Source organism: Cebus imitator, unplaced genomic scaffold, assembly GCF_001604975.1.
Source record: "Cebus imitator isolate Cc_AM_T3 unplaced genomic scaffold, Cebus_imitator-1.0 Scaffold6, whole genome shotgun sequence".
NCBI classification, from domain to species: Eukaryota; Metazoa; Chordata; class Mammalia; order Primates; family Cebidae; genus Cebus; species Cebus imitator.
In genome coordinates, this window is record NW_016107321.1 from 10,149,976 (window position 1) to 10,156,848 (window position 6,873).

Here is a 6,873-nt window from a genome sequence, read left to right on the forward strand (position 1 = left end):
ATGGCAGTGCGTGCGTTCAAGAAACCCTTCTTTGACTTAATTATAGACCCAAAGCACAAGAGTAGTGATGGTGGCACATTGCTATAATTGTTCTATTTTATTATTATTATTAATTGGTTACTGTGCCTAATTTATAAATTATATTTTATCATAGATATGTATGTATAGGGAGAAAATGTAGCATATGTAGGTACTATCTGAGGTTTCAGGCATCCACTGGGGGTCTTGGAAAGTATCCCCTGTGAATAAGGGGGGATTACTGTACTTCTCTAGTTTCACCATTCCTTCTCATTCCCCTGTTCACTTTCAGTCCTTTTTTTTTTTTGAGATGGAGATTCACTCTTGTTGCCCAGGCTGGAGTGCAATTGTGCAATCTCAGCTTACCGCAACCTCCGCCTCTTGGGTTCAAGCAATTCTTCTGTCTCAGCTTCCCGAGTAGCTGGGATTACAGGTGTGCACCACCACGCCCGGCTAATCTTTGTATTTTTAGTAGAGCAGGGATTTCTCCATGTTGGTCAGGCTGGTCTCAAACTTCTGACCTCAGGTGATCCGTCTGCCTCAGCCTCCCAAACTGCTGTGATTATATGTGTGAGCCACCACGCCCAGCCCCTTCAGTTCTTTTAATGTGATTTTCTTTGGTGTGATTTGAGACATTGCTATACTATTTCTTTTTGTTGTTCATCGAAATTCACTTCTCCACTAATCACAGCTTGCTTGCAACAGCATACAAGAAAATTGCGCTAACAAAGAGTAAATATGCAGGTAGCTACCTTCAGGAGTTGGGAGCTGGGAGTTGGGAGTTGGGTACTTATAGTGGGTATCTGGCAATTCCCTTAGTTGGCACGATGTCCTGCCTAACCCCTTAACTGCTCAGCCCTCACAGATAATTTTTTTAACACTTCCTGTTTGCTCCGAGAATACTCACTGGCAGCGCTTGTTGCTTCAGCATTTATCCCGAGATCACTTTGCCAGGAAAGACCTCACTTGTATTATTTTCACATCGTTCTTTGGAAACAAAAGACATCATTCTATTTATAGGATTCTGTTTTTAGTAGTGGTATTTCCCATTTACAAAACACAGTAATTCATCATCACTGAAAATGCCAAGTCCTAGTAAACATAGCATTCCTACGCGTGAGGTTAACATCTCTGGAACAAGTTGTTGGCCAAAGATTCATTTAATGAATCTGATTTTTCTGAAATAGATGATTCTGATGATTCAGACAATTCTAATGTTAGTTCTGTTTAGAAATAACTCTAAGTACAATTTTTATATTTTATTTTCACATTGAACGTCAGTTAGATTTGCTCCAGCCTCAAAGAGCATGCTTATATAAAATTAAATAAGCACTGGCAGTGAGCTGCACATTTTCTCTAAACGGGAAAAGGTTTAAAAGGCAAGACTGCTTCACGCTGGGGAAGAAAGAGCAGCTTAAGTCTGCAGTGTTTTTTAATCTTGTTTGTATGTGTATTTAATGCAAGAACTAGCTCACAGTTTCTTTTGTTTTTGAGATGAAGTCTTGCTCTTGTCATCCAGGCTGGAGTGCAATGGCACGATCCTTGGCTCACTGCAACCTCCGCCTCCCGGGTTCAAACCATTCTCCTGCCTCAGCCTCCAGAGGAGCTGGGATTATAGGCGCCTGCCACCATGCCTGCCCAATTTTTGCATTTTTCGTAGAGATGGGGTTTCACCATGTTGGCCAGGCTGGTCTCGAACTCCTGACCTCAGGTGATCCACCTACCTCGGCCTCCCAAAGTGCTGGGATTACAGGCGTGAGCCACTGCACTTGGCCCACAGTTTCAAAGTGGAAAAATATTCAGTTGCATCAAGGTATTTTTCTTTTTAAACATCAAACAAAATGTTCTAGAAAGAGACCACATTGGGTTTTTTGTTTTGTTTTGTTTTTTGTGATGGTCCTTGCTCTGTTGCCAAGACTGGAGTGCAGTAGTGCGATCTCTGCTCACTGAAAACTCCACCTTCTGAGTTCAGGCTATTCTCATGCCTCACCCTTCCAGGTAGCTAGGATTACAGGTGTGCACCACCATCCCTGACTAATTTTTTAATTTATAGTAGAGACAGGTTTTTGTCATGTTGCCCAGGCTGGTCTGGAACTCCGGACCTCAAGTGAATCTGACTGCCTCAGCCTCCCAAAGTGCTGGGATTACAGGTGTGAGCCACTGCACCTGCCTCCATGTTGATTTTTAAAAAAAAATTTTTGTTGTTGTTTTTTTAAATGAGTCCTTTTTAAACCATGTCATACATTTCCCATACCCATATTGCATGACTCATTATATAGGCTGGGGGACTTACTGATGGCACAGCATGCCTGCCCTCCTCCACTTCAGCCAGAGTGTTGAGCCTGCCAGTCCTTGTTCCTGCGTACCTCTGCGCAGGCCTCCTTTTCCTTCAGACATCATAGCAGCTAGATTAGCCTCCTCATTTTCCTAAATTTGTTCCATTTTCTTTTTCTTTTTTTTTGAAGTGGAGTCTCACTCTGTCGCCCAAGCTGGAGTGCAGTGGCATTATCTCAGCTCACTACAACCTCTGCCTCCTGAGTTTAAGAGATTCTCCTCCCTTAGCCTCTTGAGTAGCTGGGATTTCAGGCGCGCACCACCATACCTGGTTAATTTTTGTATTTTTAGTAGAGATGGGGTTTCACCATGTTGGTCAGGCTGGTCTCGAACTCCTGACCTAGTGATCCACCTGCCGCTGCCTCCCAAAGTGCTGGGATTACAGGTGTGAGCCACCGTGCCCGGCCGTGATTTGCTCCATTTTCAGGATCAGCATTTCCTCCACCATCCTGTTGAAGGTGTCCTTTTCCAAAGCCTTCTCAAGGACTTCTTGCTTGTGTTCCCTCCTCTCTGCCAATGGTTTCAGCACCTGGACCTCCTCAGACTTCTTTGCTCTGCAGCCTCCAGTTTCTTCTGGATCTCCTTCAGGGGCAGGTCCTTCTCCTTAGCAGAAGGGGCTTCCCAGAATGGAGGTGTTGACTTTAAAATCAGCTTAAAAGCCTGGCCAAAGGCATGTTAGTTGATTTGCTTCACTTTTTTTTTTTTTAGATGGAGTCTTGTTCTGTCACCCAGGCTGGAGTGCAGTGTGCCTCCCAGGTTCAAGCGACGTTCCCGCCTGTGCCTCCCGAGTAGCTGGGATTACAGGTGCGTGTTAACATGGCCATCATATTTTTGTATTTTTCAGTAGAGACAGGGTTTCACCATGTTGGCCAGGCTGGTCTTGAACTCCTGACCTCAAGTGATCTGCCTGTCTTGGCCTCCCAAAGTGCTGGGATTACAGGTGTGAGCCACCGTGGCTGGCCTGATTTGCTTCACTTTCATATCATCTTAAGTATAGATGTTGATGTTGCAAGATTCCACGTAAAAACAAGAGCATAGCCAGACCTGGTGGCTCACACCTATAATTCTAGCACTTTGAGAGGCTGAGGTGAAAGGATCACTTCAGGCCAAGAGTTTGCAACCAGCCTGGGCCACATAGTGAGACCCTGTCTCTACAAAACATAAAAAAAAAATTAGCTAGATATGGTGGCACATGTTTGTCATCCTAGCTACTCAAGAGGCTGAAGCAGGAGGATTATTTGAGCTGAGGAGTTGGACACTGCAGTGAGCTATGCTCACACGACTGCACTCTAGCTTGGGCAACAGAGCATGACCCTGTCTCCTGAAAAAAAGGAAATAAAAGCAGACCACTGATAAGATGGACAGATCCTTTAGTTTGTTTTGTAGGCTAGACTTCATCTTACTGTTGATTCCAGTTAAAGCCCCTGCAGTATGATGAGAATTCCATTACATCATGCAGGTCATGTCCTTATTTTCTTTCCCCTATTGCTGTTTTAGCCATTGTAGGGATGTGCAGATGCTGTGGTGCAAATAGTGGTGAAGACAACAGGTCTGCCTTTAGCAGCCTTTGCTGTGTCCACATTCTAGTGGAATGCTTTTGACACAACTGTATTTATTTGGGTACCTCCTATTCATTTTTCCTTTTGTCTTCCTTTTGGTTTACTGGTAAATATCTACAATAAAGTATTTACTATATATAATAGGCATACTTTTTTTTTTTTTTTTTGAGAGGAGTCTCACTTTGTCACCCAGGCTGGAGTGCAGTGGCGTGATCTCAGCTCACTGCAACCTTCACCTCCTGGGTTCAAGTGATTCTCCTGCCTCAGCCTCCCAAGTAGCTGGGATTACAGGTGCCCACCACTACACCTGGCTAATTTTTGTATTTTTAGTGGAGACAGCGTTTCGCTATGTTGGCCAGGCTGGTTATTAACTTCTGACCTCAGGTGATACACTGGGCTAGGCCTCCCAAAGTGCTGGGATTACATGCATGAGCCACTGCGCCCAGCAACACTTTTAAAAAGAACAGCTGTATAACCCACTTGAAGGGGATCCCTAAGATCCACCCCTTAGGTTCAAGACAGTCTTCATTAGGAGGACTCACAGAACTCAGCAACTGAGCACATGGCTGTATTCACAGCTAAGATTCATCACAGTGAAAGGATACAGAGCAAAATCAGCAAAGGGAAAAGGCACACGGGCGAAGTTTGGAGGAATCCAGACACAAACTTCCAGAATTTCTCTCCCAGCGGAGTCACAGGGGATGCACCTAATTTCTCCAATATTGGGTTGTGAAAACATGTGTGAAATGTTGCCTGTCAGGGAAGCTCATTAGGAAATCAGTGGCCATGGTTTTTATACAGGCCTGGTCACATAGCACCCCCTGCCTAGTACATACAAATTCAAGACTCTCAGAACAGATGTTCAGCATCAACCACAGTGCTTGTACAAATAGTTCAGGCACAGTGAGTCACTCTTATTAGGCAATGGTGGAAATTCTCCCAAAATTCAATTTCCCAGACACCAGCCAAAATCCAACCTTGAAAGGCGTACTGGTGGGTGCCTGTAATCCCAGCTACTCAGGAGGCTGAGGCAGGATAATTGCCTAAACCCAGGAGGTGGAGGTTGCAGTGAGCTGAGATCTTGCTACTGCACTCCAGCCTGGGTGACAAAATGAGACTCCATCTCAAAAAAATCTATCCTTGAGAGCAAGGCTTTCTAAAAATAGCAGTCTCAGGCTTTCTGTTAATTTGTTCTGCTACGAACTTCTTATTAATGTCTCTCCCAAATCCTATCACCCTCCATCCCAAACACCTCCCTTATATTTCCCAGGGAACCACAGTGTTAAATGTATATTTATTCCTCTCTTGCTTTTTCTACAGGTTTATTACACACATACACATATATTCACACATGTATACTATATGTATGCCTATACAATTTATGTTTGGTTTTGCCATGTTTTAAATCACATAACTGAAATAATGTATTTTAAAATTTTTAATTAATACAGATTAATCCATGTTGATACCCATGTATTCAGATATGTGTGTGTACACAGTATGTGTATTTATGTGTTGAAAATAGAATATAATCTTTAATTCAGAAAAATAATATCTTAAAATTGACTAAATGATGTATTATTTACATATGTAAAAAGGATCTGAATTCCATCAGTAAGATATTGAACAATTAAGTTCTAAGTCAGAATATAAATATTATACTTTATTGGCGATAATACTGTATTTTCAACAAACATGTATAGAGAACCCATTATGTTCAGGGAGGGATGAACATGAATGTATGTTTGCCTGTTCACATGTTAAGGCCATAGTTTCTGATTACCACAGATTTACATTAAGTTTCAATATCTAATAGTATTAGTTTCTTCCATTGGTAGTATATTTTTCCAAATTTCTTGGCAATTCTAACTTACCTAATTTTCTATTTGGAATTAGAAGCATATTGGATAGCTCAAACCCAACAAAATTGTCTTTTGGGATTTTCATTGGAATTGTTGTAAATTTACATACTGCCTTGGAATTGACTTTACTTATTTTTCCACATGGCTACTGATTTGTCTCTGAATCATTTACTGAAAAGTTTATATACTTTTTCCAATGATTTGAGATATAACTTTCTCACATGTAAAATTCCCATATGTTGTTCTATTCTGTTCCATTGATTTGTCTATTAATATACACATATAATAATACTATATTAATAATTGAGGGTTTTTTTAATTTTTTTTGGGACAGGGTCTCACTCTGCTGCCTGGGCTGGAGTGCAGTGGTGCGATCGGCTCACTGCAGCTTTGAACCCCTGGGCTCAAGAGATCTTTCCACCTCAGTCAGCCTCCCAAGCAGCTGGGGCCACAGGTGTCCACCACTGTACCCAGCTAATTTAAAAAATATTCTGTAGAGACAGGGTCTCACCATGTTGCCTAGGCTAATCTCAAACTCCTGGGCTCAAGCAATCATACCACCTTGGCCTCCCAAGTACTGAGATTACAGGCATGAGGCACCACACTTGGCCATGACTGAGGATTTTAAAATATTTTATTATATGGTATGGTTGGTTCCACTGTATTGCTCTACTATTTCAGAGAGTTCCTGGGTATTATTTTTTCATATGAAACTTCAGAATCCACTTGCCTACCACCACAAATATCTGTAGATATAGATGGAGTTATGTCCAGATAAGCCTATTGTAGCTTGAGGAATAACAATGTGTATCACTTTTGTACCACTGTAAAGCTGAAAAATCTTAAACCATTGTAAAAATTGAGGGCTATAAGTATTTTTATTGGGATCCCATTAAATTTACAAATATATTAAGGATAACTAGTTTGTTTGTTTGTTTTTTGAGACAAAGTCTCGGTCTCGTTCCCCAGACTGGAGTGCAATGGCATGATCTCAGCTCCCTGCAACCTCCACCTCCTGAGTTCAAGCAATTCTCCTGCCTGTCTCAGCCTCCTGAGTAGCTGGGATTACAAGCACCTGCCACCATGCACAGCTAATTTTT

General features: G+C 42.1%; 1 pseudogene; it reads right to left on the minus strand.

Moving 5' to 3' along the window:
* Positions 1-2,342: 2,342 nt before the first annotated feature.
* LOC108310655 overlaps positions 2,343-6,873 on the minus strand; it is a 6,134-nt pseudogene continuing 1,603 nt past the window's right edge.